The sequence below is a fragment of the Microcaecilia unicolor genome, chromosome 10 (genome assembly GCF_901765095.1).
Source record: "Microcaecilia unicolor chromosome 10, aMicUni1.1, whole genome shotgun sequence".
Lineage (NCBI taxonomy): Eukaryota > Metazoa > Chordata > Amphibia > Gymnophiona > Siphonopidae > Microcaecilia > Microcaecilia unicolor.
Window position 1 is genome coordinate 132,102,403 of NC_044040.1, and position 16,671 is coordinate 132,119,073.

The 16,671-nt window shown below is 51.3% G+C and overlaps 1 protein-coding gene across 1 annotated transcript in view; it reads right to left on the reverse strand.

Annotated features, from left to right (window-relative positions):
- ING5 (inhibitor of growth family member 5) overlaps positions 1 to 16,671 on the reverse strand; it is a 327,421-nt gene that overhangs the window by 167,493 nt on the left and 143,257 nt on the right. The window lies entirely within an intron of this gene.

Here is a 16,671-nt window from a genome sequence, read left to right on the forward strand (position 1 = left end):
TGATTCACATAAACAGATAAACAGTTGGGTCTAAGCTGGCACAGGAGGAGAAAGTGACCTGATATGCGGCAGATCACTTCCTGCTCTTTCTCAGACCTACCAAGTCTCCAGCTTTTGCAAGTCATGTCCCGCTGAACAGCTACGTTTCCACTTTCCAGGGACAGCAGGAAATGCCTTCATTAAACATCATCTCCTGCTGCCGCTGGTCTCACAGCAGCAGCAGCAGGAAATGATGTTTTACAAGGTGTCTCCTGCTGTCGCTGGAAAGGGAGGCTGTGCTGGGGCAGAACTATGGTGGTTGAGGGTGGAGCTGTGGATGATTCTGGGCAGAGCTATGGGCTGGTTGGGGCGAAGCTATCGACGGGCCCTAAATCTCCCGTTCAGGAGGCTGTCCCCCGAGGACATGGATTACTGAGACCGAGTCAGCACGGCTTTTGTGTGGGGAAATCTTGCCTGACCAATTTACTTCAATTCTTTTAAGGAGTAAACAAACATGTGGACAAAGGGGAGCCGATTGATATTGTGTATCTGGATTTTCAAAAGGCGTTTGACATGGTACCTCATGAAAGGCTGCAGAGGAAATTGGAGGGTCATGGGATAGGAGGAAATGTCCTATTGTGGATTAAAAACTGGTTGGAGGTTAGGAAACAGAGAGTGGGGTTAAATGGGCAGTATTCACAATGGAGAAGGGTAGTTAGTGGGGTTCCTCAGGGGTCTGTGCTAGACCGCTGCTTTTTAATATATTTATAAATGATTTAGAGATGGGAGTAACTAGCGAGGTAATTAAATTTGCTGATGACACAAAGTTATTCAAAGTCTTTAACTCGCGACAGGATTGTGAAAAATTAAAAGAGGACCTTACGAGACTGGGAGACTGAGCGGCTAAATGGCAGATGACGTTTAATGTGAGCAAGTGCAAGGTGATGCATGTGGGAAAAAAGAACCCGAATTATAGCTACGTCATGCAAGGTTCCACGTTAGGAGTTACGGACCAAGAAAGGGATCTGGGTGTCGTCGATAACACACTGAAACCTTCTGCTCAGTGTGCTGCTGCGGCTAGGAAAGCAAATAGAATGTTGGGTATTATTAGGAAAGGTATGGAAAACAGGTGTGAGGATGTTATAATGCCATTGTATCGCTCCATGGTGCGACCGCACCTTGAGTATTGTGTTCTATTCTGGTCGCCGCATCTCAAGAAAGATATAGTAGAATTGGAAAAGGTGCAGCGAAGGGCGACTAAAATGATAGCGGGGATGGGACGACTTCCCTATGAAGAAAGACTAAGGAGGCTAGGGCTATTCAGCTTGGAGAAGAGACGGCTGAGGGGAGACATGATAGAGGTATATAAAATAATGAGTGGAGTGGAACAGGTGGATGTGAAGCGTCTGTTCACGCTTTCCAAAAATACTAGGACTAGGGGGCATGCGATTAAACTACAGTGTAGTAAATTTAAAACAAATCGGAGAAAAGTTTTCTTCACCCAACGTGTAATTAAACTCTGGAATTCATTGCCAGAAAATGTGGTGAAGGCGGTAAGCTTAGCAGAGTTTAAAAAGGAGTTGGACGGTTTCCTAAAGGACAAGTCCATAAACCGCTACTAAACGGACTTGGAAAAATCCAAAATCCCAGGAATAACATGTATAGAATGTTTGTACATTTGGGAAGCTTGCCAGGTGCCCTTGGCCTGGATTGGCCGCTGTCGTGGACAAGATGCTGGGCTCGATGGACCCTTGGTCTTTTCCCAGTATGGCATTACTTATGTACTTATGCTTTTTGCTGCAAAAGCTCAGTGGGGAAGGGGACACAGAGAGCAAGCAGAGGTGCTGCTACTCATGGCGGAGGATGAGAAGGGGCCAGAACGAAATAAGAGTGAGTGCCTTGTGGGGGAGAGGGGCAGAGCAAGGTGAGTGTGTCATGTAGAATTTTAAAATACACATTCCTCATTTAGAAAAAAGTCTTGTTTAAATATTTGAGACTTCTCTGCATTACAGAAAAAGTGTGGCAAATAAAAGTGTGGCAAACAGACAATATGAACAACCTGTATTCCTGGTTTTTCTCAAGCCAGCTCCATCTTCCCACTGCCGTTCACTCTGCTATGTTCTGTGTGGGATGCCTTTCAGTTTTCTTCTTTTCTCCAGTGCATAAGTACGTGCCAGAAAAGAGGGCATTGCCCATAGGCGCCAGCTCTGTGGATTCCTGAGTACACCCAATATTTTTCCCTTTAACTCTGTAGATGTGGGACAGCAAACTCCATGCTGCAGAGCTACAGGAAAACACAGACAAGAGTTTCTGCATCTAGCTACTGCTCCCACCTCCCCCTGCAGCCTGTCCAATAGACTGCAGTGGAGGAGGGAGTTGCTGTAGCCTAACAGCTGCCAATGGGGAAGGTAAGTGCAGCAGACAGATTCAGATAACTTTAGTGACATAATATGACAGGGTGTATATCCCATCATGGGGAAGTAGGTCCCCTATACTAAGGGCAGTATAGCGAAGTTACTTGCCTGTAGCAGGTATTCTCCGAGGACAGCAGGCTGATGTTCTCACATGTGGGTCGGCGTCCATGGCGGCCCCAGGAATGTTTTTTTTCTAGTAAAATCTAAAGAGCTTTGTGACAGCCAGCAAAGCGCGGGACGGACGCACTGCACTTGTGTGGCCATCTTCCCACCCGTGCGCGTCCGTTCCCGCCTCAATTATATTAAAAGCAAATAAAGAATAAAACAACTCCAGAGGGGAGGTGGGCGGGTTGCTGAGAACAATCAGCCTGCTGTCCTCGGAGAATACCTGCTACAGGTAAGTAACTTCACTTTTTCCGAGGACAAACAGGTTGCTTGTTCTCACATGTGGGGTATCCCTAGCCCCCAGGCTCACTCAAAACAACAAAGAAAGGTTAATTGGGCCTGGCAATAGCGAGGACATAACTGAGATTGACCTAAAAAGAAACAGCTGAGAGTGCAGCCTGGAACAGAACAAAAATGGGCCTAGGGGGGTGCAGTTGGATTCTAGACCCCAAACAGATTCTGCAACACCGACTGCCCGAACCGACTGTCACGTCAGGAGTCCTGAAGGCAGTAATGAGATGTGAATGTGTGGACAGATGACCACGTCACAGCCTTGCAAATCTCTTCAATAGTGGCTGACTTCAAGTGAGCCACTGACGCTGCCATGGCTCGAACACTATGAGCCGTGACATGACCCTCAAGAGTCAGCCCAGCTTGGGCATAAGTGAAGGAAATGTAATCTGCTAGCCAATTTGAAATGGTGCATTTCCCGACAGCGACTCCCTTCCTGTTGGGATCCAAAGAAACAAACATTTGGCGGACTGTCTGAAGGGGCTTGTCCGCTCCAAATAGAAGGCCAATGCTCTCTTGCAGTCCAATGTATGCAACTGAAGTTCAGCAGGGCGGGTATGAGGATGGGGAAAAAATGTTGGCAAGACAATTGACTGGTTCAGATGGAACTCCGACACCACCTTCGGCAGGAACTTAGGGTGAGTGCGGAGGACTACTCTGTTATGATGACATTTAGTGTAGGAAGCATGGGCTACCAAGTCTTGAAGCTCACTGACTCTACGAGTTGAAGTAACCGCCACCAAGAAAATGACCTTCCAGGTCAAATACTTCAGATGGCAGGAATTCAGTGGCTCAAAAGGAGGCTTCATCAGCTGGGTGAGAACGACGTTGAGATCCCATGACACTAGTGGAGGTTTGACAGGGGACTTTGACAAAAGCAAACCTCTCATGAAGCGAACAACTAAAGGCTGTCCAGAGATAGGCTTACCCTCTACACGATAATGAAAGCACTAATTGCACTAAGATGAACTCTTACAGAGTTGGTCTTCAGACCAGACTGACAGGTGTAGAAGGTATTCAAGCAGGGTCTGTGTAGGACAAGCGCGAGGATCTAGGGCCTTGCTGTCACACCAGACGGCAAACCTCCTCCACTTAAAAGAGTAACACTTCTTTGTGGAATCTTTCCTGGAAGCAAGCAAGACCCAGGAGACACCTTCAGAAAGACCCGAGGAAGTGAAGTTTACGCTCTCAACATCCAGGCTGTGAGAGCCAGAGACTGGAGGTTGGGATGCAGAAGCGCCCCCTCGTTCTGAGTGATGAGGGTTGGAAAACACTCCAATCTCCAAGGTTTCTTCGGAGGACAACTCCAGAAGAAGAGGGAACCAAATCTGATGCGGCCAAAAGGGTGCAATCAGAATCATGGTTCTGCGGTCTTGCTTGAGTTTCAGCAAAGTCTTCCCCACGAGAGGTATGGGAGGATATGCGTACAACAGGCCCTTCCCCCAATGAAGGAGAAAGGCATCTGACGCTAGTCTGTAGTGGGCCTGAAGTCTGGAACAGAACTGAGGGACCTTGTGATTGAGCTGAGTGGCAAAAAGATCCACCGAGGGGGTGCCTCACTCTCGGAAGATCTTGTGAACAACTTTGTAGTTGAGCTACCATTCGTGAGGTTGCATTATCCTGCTCAATCTGTCGGCCAGACTGTTGTTTACACCTGCCAGGAGAAACATGCCGTGACAGCGAGCCCAAAGCCACATCTGGACGGCCCCCCGACACAGGGGGCAAGATCCGGTGCCCCCCTGCTTGTTGACGTAATACAAGGCAAACTGGTTGTCTGTCGGAATTTGAATAATTTGATTGGACAGCCCATCTCTGAAAGCCTTCAGAGCATTCCAGATCGCTCGCAGCTCCAGGAGATTGATCTGATTCCTGAAGGGACCAAACTCCCTGAGTGTGGAGCCCATCTACATGCGCTCCCCACCCCAGGAGAGATGTGTCTGTGGGTCAGCACTTTTTGAGGCTGAGGAATTTGGAAGGAACGTCCCAGGGTCAAATTTGATCGAACGGTCCACCAGTGAAGGGAACTGTGAAAATCGGTGGACAGCTGGATCATATCCTCTAGATTCCCCACAGCTTGATACCACTGGGAAGCTAGGGTCCATTGAGCAGATCTCATGTGCAGGCATGCCATGGGCGTCACATGAACTGTGGAGGCCATGTGGCCCAGAAGTCTCAACATTGCCGAGCTGTGATCTGCTGAGATGCCCTGGCCATGGAAACGAGAGACAGAAGGTTGTCTGCTCTCATCTCAGGAAGATAGGCCCGAGCCATCTGAGAGTCCAGCAGAGCTCCTATGAATTCTAGTTGTTGAACTGGAAGAAGATGGGACTTTGGGTAATTGATGACAAACCCTAGTAGCTCCAAGTCGAATAGTTATTTGCATGGACTGTAGAGCTCCTGCCTCTGAGGTGTTCTTCACCAGCCAATCGTCGAGATAAGGGAACACATGCACTCCCAGTCTGTGTAGCGACGCTGACAAACCGCTAGGCATTTTGTAAACACCCAAAGGGCAGCACACAATAATGAAAGTGCTGTGTTCCTGTGAGCTGGAAGTATCGGAATATAAGTGTAAGCATCCTTCAAGTCCAGAGAGCATAGCCAATCGTTTTTCTGAATCATGGGAAGAAAGGTGCCCAGGGAAACCATCCTGAACTTTTCTCGGACCAGATATTTGTTCAGGGCCCTTAGGTCTAGGATGGGACGCATCCCCTCTGTTTTCTTCTGCACAAGGAAGTACCTGGAATAGAATCCCAGCCTTTCTTGCCCTGGTGGAACGGGCTCGACCGCATTTGTGCTGAGAAGGGCGGAGAGTTCCTCTGCAAGTACCTGCCTGTGCTGGAAGCTGAAATACTGAGCTCCCGGTGGACAATTTGGAGGTCTGGAGATCAAATTGAGGGAGTACCCCAACCGGACTATTTGAAGAACCCACCGGTCGGAGGTGATGAGAGGCCACCTTTGGTGAAAAAATTTTAACTTCCCTCCGACCGGTAGATCGTCCAGCACAGGTACGTTTATGGCGGCTATGCTCAGCTGGAGCCAGTCAAAAGCCTATCCCTTGCTTTTGCTGGGGAGCTGCAGTGGCCTGTCTGGGCACACGCTGTTGACATGAACGAGCGCGCTGGGGCTGAGCCTGAGAAGGCTGTCAGGAAGGTGGATTGTACCTACGCTTATTGTAAGCATAGGGAGCATTCCTCCTTCCCCTGAAAAATCGTCTACCTGTTGAGGTAGATGCTGAAGGCTGTCGAGGGCGGTTTCCCACTAGTGGAGCTGCTCTACCACCTGCTCGACCATCTCACCAAAAATATTATCCCCCCGGCAAGGGACATCCGCAAGCTGCTGCTGGGTCCGATTGTCCAGGTCAGAGGCACGCAGCCATGAGAGTCTGCGCATCACTATACCTTGAGCAGCGGATCTGGATGCAACATCAAAAGTGTCATAAGCATCCCTTGGCATGAATTTACGACACGCCTTCAGCTGCCTGACCACCTCCTGAAAAGGCCTGGTGTGCTCCGGAGGGAGCTTATCCACCAAGTCCGCCAGTTGCTTAACATTGTTCCGCATGTGAATGCTCATGTAGAGCTGGTAGGACTGAATTTTGGACACGAGCATAGAGGACTGGTAGGCCTTCCTCCCAAAGAGTCTAAAGTCCTAGCCTCTCGCCCCGGGGGCGCAGAGGCGAAATCTCTAGTACTTCTGGCTCTGTTGAGAGCGGAATCCACAACCGCAGAGTCGTGAGGTAACTGCGACCTCATCAACTCTGGTTCTCTATGGATCCGATATTGGGACTCAGCTTTCTTAGGGATGGTGGGATTAGATAATGGTTTCATCCAATTCCTCAGCAATGTCTCTTTAAGGACATTATGCAGAGGGGCAGTGGATGACTCCTTAGGTAGCGAAGGATAGTCAAGGACCTCGAGCATCTCAGTCCTGGGCTCATCCTCATTTACCACAGGGAAGGGAATGCCCACAGGCATTTCCCGGACAAAGGAGGAGAAGGACAGACTCTCCGGTGGAGAAAGCTTCCTCTCAGGGGAAGGAGTGGGATCAGAAGGAAGACCACAAGACTCCTCAGAAGAGAAATATCTGGGGTCTTCCCCTTCATCCCAGGAGGCATCCTCCTCGGTATCGGAAAAAAGTTCAAGAACTACATTCCGAAACCGGGCCCGTCTCGACGCCGCGGAACCATGTCCTCAATGGCGATGTCGAAAGGTAGATTCCCATGCTGGCGGCAATGAAACTCCCTTCATCGACGGGGAGTCAACCTGGGTGGCAGCCGAGGCCGATACCGCAAGCGGTACCAGCGTCGGGGACCTCAACACAGGCACAGAGCCAGCCGCCGCTTCCATCGACGGTACCGAAGGTGCAAGCACCCCCGGTACCGGAACAGACTGATGCAGCAGCCCTTCCAGGAGACCAGGAAGAATGGCTTGAATGCTCTCCTCCAGAGTCGCTGTCGAGGAAGGCTGGCACCGAGCACACTTCTTTTTGAGGCTGCTGGAAAGGTTCAATGACATCAGCGGAAAAATCGTGGCGGCGAAGTCAAACGGCTCGATTGTGCCAACTGAGGGCACAAAAAAGGGAACTGCGGACGGGTGGCCCAAAAGGCTGCGACGGAACCGAAAGGAAACTTATTAAGGACAAAAACTAAGGAAAAAAGAGGGATTTAGTGGTTTTTTTTTTTACTAGAAAATAAAAAAACAAGAAAAAGGCAACAGGAAGCAAGAAAAAAGCAGCAAACAGCACACGAAAAAGGCGCCTAAGTTTTTTCTGGGACCTAAGGGAGAGAGACCGACAAGCAGCCACTCTCCACCGCGGAAGAGAAAAAACTGAGGCGGGAACGGACAGGCGCGGGCGGGAAGATGGCCGCGCATGCGCAGTGCGTCCATCCCGCGCTTTACTGGCTGTCGCAAAGCTCTTTAGATTTTACTAGAAAAAAATCTCCGTTCCTGGGGCCGTCGTGGACGCCGATCCACATGTGAGAACAAGCAGCCTGCTTGTCCTCGGAGAACTCCAAGTCCCCACAAGAAAACAACTTGGATTTAGTCATAGTTAGGGTGAATTCCGGAGCCTTGCATGGGGTGGTAGTAGTCAGGTGTAGGAGACTACTTGGGAGGTGGCAGGGGCAGGATCAACCCTCAGGAGGGTGGTGGAACTACTTCTGGGATGTGGAGAGGATGAAAAGCTGAACTGCTTAGAGTTTGAGTGATCCAAAGTCATTTGCATGACATTTGCATAAATGAACTATATCCAAAGTCTTAAGGGCTGAAAGACAACTCTGGGAGTTTCAAAGAAAGAGACCGGGAGTGAGAGGAACTGATGGGAGCCTTGGGATTTTTTTCCCAACTGGTAAACAGAAGAACTTTTTAAAGAGGGTGCTCTCACCCTAAGAAGGAAAAGGGGCTGTTAGAACTTCTCCCTGGGAGTGGAAAGGTTTTTCAGCTTGCATTTTCAGTAAGCGGCACTTTAGCAACTGGAGGTTCAGCTTGCACTTTCGGCAAGCGGTGCTTTGGAGACTGGAGGGAGGTTCGGCTTGCTCTATCTTCAACATTGCTTCTCTTTAGCAGCTCTGAAATGCAGAGACCTCTGATTGAATCTCAAATTGATTTTTTCACAAGAACAAGTCATTCCCTTGTTACATCTTATAGGTGACAGTGGTGCTGGACTAAGTGGTCTTATTATGCTGTATCTGCCCAAAGAAATAGCATAGCAGCAGCAGGAAGAGGTTACAGGAGTAACCATTAATAAAGGAGGGGGCATTGTGTCAAAGCTGTTACCACCAAATAAGGGAAAATTAGGTTCTTACCATGATTTATTTATTTATTTATTGTTCGCTTATATCCCACATTTTCCCACACATGCAGGCACAATGTGGCTTACAAAACGTTAAATAAAATTACAAAATAAGAAACTGAGAAAGGTATACAAGGAGTATGCAGGAGGAAAAGCATCTAACAGGGTGAACTAGCTTAGCAGATGATGCCAATACATATGGGTTGTGTCCATCAACCAGCAGGGGGAAATAGAGAGCACTCAACTTTTCACAGTGCCTCATGGCCAGCTAGCTCCATTGCCTCTTCAGTATTTGAAGCTTCCAAAGCAGTATGGCAAACCGTAATGGGAATAACATGAACTTTCCTCACAGCGAACGATGGCCCCTTAACAAGGGCATAAACTCCAAAAAAGGAGGGAATGAACTCATCCTCCTGGAGAGAATAAACTTGTCCTCCACTTTGTATAAATGGTGGGAATACTTGCATCCTCCTGGAGGGAATAAACTCATCCTCCCAAAGCATGAACTGGAGGGAATGAACTCATCCTCCTATAACTGTAACAAGAATCCTGAAGACTGTTTTCTGACTCCCCAAGGAAGGAATATAACTTCAGGAAAAAAGAACAGCACCTAAAATCAGAATCACTGCAATACAGACAATCATACAGGGAGGGCTCATGGCTTCATCTGCTATGACTAAAGGAAAGAAAATTATCATGGTAAGAACCTAATTTTCCCTTCCTTGTCATCAAGCAGATGAAGCCATTACGTATGGGATGTAACAAAGCAATCCCTAAATAGGGTGGGAACAAGCCACACCACGCGCTAGCACCTGTGCTTCAAAACGCGTATCCCTCCTGGCAGCCACATCCAGCCTGTAATGTCGGGCGAAAGAGAGCTTAGAAGCCCATGTTGCAGCACTGCAAATCTCATGAAGAGATAGTGCTCCAGTTTCTGCCCAGAAAGAGGAAATCGCTCTTGTGGAATGTGCCTTAAAGGCTTCAGGCGGAGCCCGGCCAGACAGCAGATATGCTGAAAAGATAGCTTCTTTGAGCCAACGGGCAATAGTGGCTTTAGATGCTGAAGACCCTCTGCAAGGACCTGCAAACAGCACAAAAAGATGATCAGAGGTCCTGAAAGAATTTGTAATTCGCAGATACTGCAACAGAGTCCTGTGCACATCCAACAGATGCAACTGCCCAAATGAATCTGGAAACTCCTCCTCAACAAAGGAGGGAAGAAAAACAGGCTGGTTTAGGTGAAACGCTGAAACCACCTTTGGCATGAAGGAAGGCACGGTCCGAACCGTGACCCCTGACTCTGAGAATTGCAGAAAAGGGTCTCTACAGGACAGCGCCTGGAGCTCTGACACCCGTCTCGCCGAGGTAATGGCCACTAACAAGATGGCCTTCAGTGTCAAATCTTTCTCTGAAGCACGCCAAAGCGGTTCAAAGGGAGAACCCTGAAGGGCCTTCAGCACTAGCCCCAGGTTCCAAGCTGGACAAGGTGCACGCACGGGAGGACGGAGCCGAAGCACCCCTCTAAGAAACCGTGCCACATCCGGATGAGCAGCTAAAGACACGCCTTCAACCTTGCCACGCAGGGAGGCCAATGCTGCCACTTGCAACCGCAGGGAATTATAGGCCAAGCCTTTTTGTACACCATCCTGCAAAAAGTCCAGAATCGGCGAGACAGGAGCCCGCAGGGGTGTGATCTCTCTGGAAGCACACCAAACTGGTGCCAAATCCTGGCATAAGCCACGGAAATGGAACACTTGTGGGCTTGCAGGAGAGTGGTAATTACTTTATTGGAATAGCCTCTGCCTCTCAATTGCGCCCTCTCAATCGCCAGGCCATAAGACCAAATCGGCCGGCGTCCTCCATGGTCACCGGACCCTGTGACAACAAGTTGGGAACCAGAGGTAACTGAAGGGGATCCTCTACGAGCATCTGTCGGAGGTCCGCATACCAAGGCCTCCTGGGCCAATCCGGGGCAATGAGAACCACTTCTCCTGGATGCAGCCGAATCCGCAGGAGCACTCGCCCTATCAAGGGCCACGGAGGGAACACATACAGTAGGCCCGGAGGCCAGGGTTGAGCCAAGGCATCCAACCCCGCCACGCGAGGATCTCTCCGTCTGCTGAAGAAGCACGGGACTTTGGCATTGGAGCTTCTCGCCATTGGATCCATCACGGGCTTGCCCCACTTGGCACATATCTGCAGGAACACTTCGTCTGCAAGTTCCCACTCCACTGGATCGATCTGATGCCTGCTTAGATAATCGGCTTGCACGTTGCTCTGACCTGCAATGTGAGCTGCCGACAGAAACTGTAGATGCAGCTTGGCCCAGTGGCAAATTTGTTCAGCCTGCGCGGCTAGAGCTCTGCACTGAGTGCCGCCTTGTCGATTTATGTAGGCCACTGCTGTCGTGTTGTCCGACATCACTCTGACAGCCAATCCTTCCAGGGTCACTTGAAAGGCCAGAAGCGCCTGAAACACCGCTTTCAACTCTAGGTGGTTGATGGACCACTCCGACTCCTCGGGTGTCCATAGACCCTGGGCATGCTTCCCCTTGCAATGTGCGCCCCAGCCTTTCAGACTGGCATCTGTCACCACTAGGCACCAATCGGGGAGCGCCAGCGGCATTCCTCGCCACAGCATGCTGTCTGAGAGCCACCACTCCATGCTGAGTCAGGCCGCAGGGAGCCAATAGAGTCTGCATTGGTAATCCTGAGATACTGGAAACCATCTTTGGAGTAGAGCATACTGTAGAGGTCTCAGGTGGGCTCTCGCCCAGGGCACCAGTTCCATGGTGGCCGTCATCGATCCAAGCAGCTGGACAATGTCCCAAGCTCGTGGGCAGGGCATCCTCAGGAGCAGACGGACCTGATTCTGAAGCTTGCACCACCTTTGCTCGGGTAGGTACACATACCCCGAGGCTGTGTCGAACCTGGCCCCCAAATATTCTAGAGATTGCGAGGGGGTCAGGTGACTTTTGGCCAAATTGACGACCCTGCCCAGAGATTGAAGTACTGAGACCACTCTGGCTGTTACATGCGGACTCTGCAGCAGAGTTTGCTCGAATGAGCCAGTCGTCCAGGTACGGGTGAACCCGAATACCCTCTCGCCTTAGAAAGGCAGCTACTACCACCATTACCTTGGAGAAGGTTCAGGGAGCTGTGGCGAGGCCAAAAGGCAAGGCCCGGAACTGGAAATGCTTTCCCATCACTGCAAACCTCAGAAACTTCTGGTGCGGGGGCCAAATTGGAATGTGCAAGTAAGCTTCTTTCAGGTCCAGAGACGTGAGAAACTCTCCTGGCTGTACCGCCGCAATGACGGAGCGCAGGGTTTCCATGTGAAAATGCCACACTCTCAGAGATTTGTTTAATTCTTTTAAGTCCAGAATAGGGCGAAAAGACCCTCCTTTTCGCGGCACCACAAAGTAGATGGAGTAGCGGCCGCAGCCGTGTTTGGCGGGAGGTACCGGGGACACGGCCCCTATCTGAATCAGACCTTGTAAAGTCTCCTCTACCGCCGCCTGTTTGGCGGCAGAACCGCATCGGGACTCCACAAACACGACTCTTACAGGGGCGTCGAATTCTATTCTGTAACCGTCTCTGATCAAGTCCAAGACCCACTAATCTGAGGATATGTTGGCCCACTCCTCGGCAAAGAGGGAAAGACGTCCTCCGATGACAGGACTCGAGGAGAGGGCCGGCGCACCATCATTGAGAGGGTCGCCCCTGAACTCCAGGCCTTGAGCCAGTGGCTGTGGAACGTTTGTCCGTGCGAAAGGAGTTCCTCTGCTGAAAACGGGCACGAGAAGTGAACCCAGCAGAACACCCCAGGCGGTACCTTCGAGCTTCACGGAAGCGAGGTCTGTAAGAGGAGTGGACCGCCGCACCCTTAGAGGAAGGCCGAGGCCTATCTTCGGGCAAGCGCTGGGGTTTAGCCTCACCCAGGCCCTTCACAATTTTCTCCAACTCCTCACCAAACAGGAGAAGGCCTTGAAAGGGCAACTTCACCAACCTTTGCTTAGAGGCCATGTCCGCCGCCCAATGTCATAGCCAAAGAGTGCGGCGAGCCGCCACTGCTACAGCCATTTGTTTAGCCGAAGCTCTGACCATATCATAAAGGGCGTCAGCCAAAAAGAACAAGGCCGACTCCAGCCGCGGAACCACTTCAGATAAGGTCTCCGCTCCATCACCGGGCTGTTCCACTGCCTGCTGTAACCAAGCCAGGCAGGCTCTAGCAGCATAACAACTGCATGCAGACGCCCGAACAGTGAGACCTGCCAAATCAAAGGACCGCTTCAGAGCTGAATCAAGCCTGCGGTCTTGAATATCCTTCAGGGCAACACCTCCTTCAACAGGGAGGGTAGTTCTCTTTGTCACAGCCGTGACCAGGGCATCCACTTTAGGAATTGCAAAGCGAGCCAAATGTTCCTCACTCAGAGGGTATAATTGCCCCATTGCCCTGGCAACCTTGGGGTCAGCCCATTGAGCCGAAATAAGCTCTTGAATGGAGTCATGCAAAGGAAAGGCTCGAGCAGGCTTTCTGGTACTAGCCATCCTTGGATTAACAGAGGAGGCTGTGCCACTCCCAGGATCTTCAATCGAGAGGGCTTGTAAGGCATCTGAAATAAGCGCTGGCAGCTCCTCATGGTGGAAAATCCTCACCGCAGACGGCCAAGATCCACCGGGGGGGGGGGGGGGGGGGGGGGGGCAGGTAGAGGGTCCGAAGAACCCTGTGGAAGAGCTCTTTTAAGCATGTACGCCCTATGCAGCATTAAAACAAAATCAGGGGAGAAAACCGCTCCCTGACCGCCCGGATCCTGCCCAGGGCTATCAGCTCTATTATTAGCCTCACTCAGAGGACCCCCCCCCCCCCCCCGGATTCAGGGCTCTCCGTTGCAACGGAGGCCGCGCCATGTGGAAAATCCAAAATGGCGTCCGCTGCCAGCTGAGCGCAAAAGATCGCCGCTCGCCATGCTCGGGCCGGCTCTACCGTCTGTACAGCATGAATTACAGAGCCCCACGCTTGCCACATTTAGAACAGCGCTTTACAGTCTCCGCAGCCATCGCCGAAAACGGCAGTAAAATTCAAAAATGACGGTTCGCGCCAAAAATGTCCCGATCGCGGGCCCACCCCGGAGGAGTCAGAAAACACTCTTACCTCACAAGACAGAGTATCACAGCTCCGGTCCTGCAGAAGAATCTCAAGAAAAAAACCTCTTTTCCAAGATCGCTGCGCTAAAGCGCAACACAACTTTAATTATTTTTTTTTTTAACGTTGTGAGGAAAGCAGAGGCAAAAGAGGTAAATAAAAACACTCCGGAAGCTCAGATAAGTGGGAAAGGCAGGGAAAGGCTGGCGAACCAATGTGCCTGTATCCACTGAGTGGGAAAGGACAGGGAAAAGCAAGCTAATATGTCCACATCCACGGAGGCATGGGTAAGGCAGGGAAAGGGCTGACCTATGTGCCTTCAAAGTGAAGCTGCTATAGCCTCTAACACCCCGGCTAACAACTGGCAAGCCAGGAGCCACCCCCAGGCAGATTTTTGATCGAGCTCGAAGAAGCTGCAGCCACCCTGCTTGGGGAGATAGAGAATACTGAAGAGGCAGTGGAGCTAGCTGGCCATGAGGCACTGTGAAAAATTGAGTGCTCTCTATCTCCCCCTGCTGGTTGATGGACACAACCCATACGTAATGGCTTCATCTGCTTGATGACAAGGAAGGTGCCAATTTCCATTTTTGTAGAAGGCACTAGAGTCAGCGCTAACTCAGTTCCCCAAGCCAACCACTTACTTTGTAACCTCTAGAGCTTTAGCCAATGGGCCCGGCTAGCACACACTAATGAATGCAGGCCTTTGAGATCACTGATTTCCTGCTCAACACCTGATTTCTGGGATTTTCCGTCTGAGGGCAGGAACACCACATGCAAATGTAACCCTAGGGGGTGTGGAGCAACTGATTGATGAGCATCCAAAGCTTGTGCATGCAGGTGGTGGAACAGCTCATTGGGCCTTTCTGGATGTGGAACTGCTATTATATTTCAGTCTGTGAGTTCCAGATATGAATGATGTCTGGGGCTCTGGGATCTTTGCCAGGAAGGGTGGGGATAAAAAGGGATGGGTGAGCCTAGCCTGCAGGAGAGGGACACTGACCAAGGTAGAGTGAGAGAGACCCTAATGGGGGGAGGAATTAGTAGGGGGACAGGCAAGTCAAGAGGAAGTAGAGAATTATAGAATGGGGGAGTGGAGTAGGCAGTGGCATAGCACGGGTCGTCTGCCCCGGGTACATGCCGCTGGGGGGGTGTCAGCTCTGCTGGTTCCCTGCTCCCTCTGCCCCAGAACAGGTTGTTCCGGGGCAGAGGGAGCAGGGAACCAGCGGAACCGACCCCCCCCCCCCCCCCCCAGCGGCGTGCACATGGCAGGCAAGAATGCACTCGGGGGGGGGGGGGGCTTGGGTGATGCGTCGAGGGGGGGTTGATGTGCTGAGGGGGGGGTGTCATGTTGCATCCGGGCGGGGGGGTGCACAGCGGCGAACCGCCCCGGGTGGCAGCCGCCCTCGCTACACCACTGGGAGTAGGTACTGGTGGGGCGCAGTATTACATAAGTACATAAGTAATGCCATACTGGGAAAAGACCAAGGGTCCATCGAGCCCAGCATCCTGTCCACGACAGCGGCCAATCCAGGCCAAGGGCACCTGGCAAGCTTCCCAAACGTACAAACATTCTATACATGTTATTCCTGGAATTTTGGAGTTTTCCAAGTCCGTTTAGTAGCGGTTTATGGACTTGTCCTTTAGGAAACCGTCCAACTCCTTTTTAAACTCTGCTAAGCTAACCGCCTTCACCACTTTCTCCGGCAACGAATTCCAGAGTTTAATTACACGTTGGGTGAAGAAACATTTTCTCCGATTTGTTTTAAATTTACTACACTGTAGTTTCATTGCATGCCCCCTAGTCCTAGTATTTTTGGAAAGCGTGAACAGACGCTTCACATCCACCTGTTCCACTCCACTCATTATTTTATATACCTCTATCATGTCTCCCCTCAGCCGTCTCTTCTCCAAGCTGTATAGCCCTAGCCTCCTTAGTCTTTCTTCATAGGGAAGTCGTCCCATCCCCGCTATCATTTTAGTTGCCCTTCGCTGCACCTTTTCCAATTCTACTATATCTTTCTTGAGATGCGGAGACCAGAATAGAACACAATACTCAAGGTGCGGTCGCACCATGGAGCGATACAACGGCATTATAACATCCTCACACCTGTTTTCCATACCTTTCCTGATAATACCCAACATTCTATTCGCTTTCTTAGCCGCAGCAGCACACTGAGCAGAAGGTTTCAGTGTGTTATCGACGACGACACCCAGATCCCTTTCTTGGTCCGTAACTCTTAACGTGGAACCAGGGGCGTATCTGCGTGGGGCCTCAGGGGCCTGGGCCCCCGCAGATTTCGCCCTGGCCCCCCCTACCGCTGCCAACCCTCCCCCTCCGTTGCTCGCCTACCTTCGCTGGCGGGGGACCCCAACCCCCGCCAGCCGAGGTCCGCGTCCTCCTGCCGCTGCCGGCTGCCTTTGGTCCTTTCATTTTTCCATTGAAGCTGGCGCCGACGAAAGTTTCTTTTGAATCTGACGTCGCTGCACGTTGTACGTGCAGGACGTCAGACTCAGAAATTGTTTCTGAGTCTGACGTCCTGCACGTACAACGTGCAACGTGCAGCGACGTCAGATTCAAAAGAAACTTTTTCGTCGGCGGCGGCGCCAGCTTCAATGGAAAAATGAAAGGACCAAAGGCAGCCGGCAGCGGCAGGAGGACGCGGACCTCGGCTGGCGGGGGTTGGGGTCCCCCGCCAGCGAAGGTAGGCGAGCAACGGAGGGGGAGGGTTGGCAATGGCAGCGGCTGGGGGGAGGGGGATCGGCAATGGCGGCGGCGGCGGCGGCGGGGGGGGGGCTATAATGTGCCCCCTCACTCTGGCCCTGGCCCCCCCTACCGCCGCAGGTCAGATACGCCCCTGCGTGGAACCTAGCATGACGTAGCTATAAT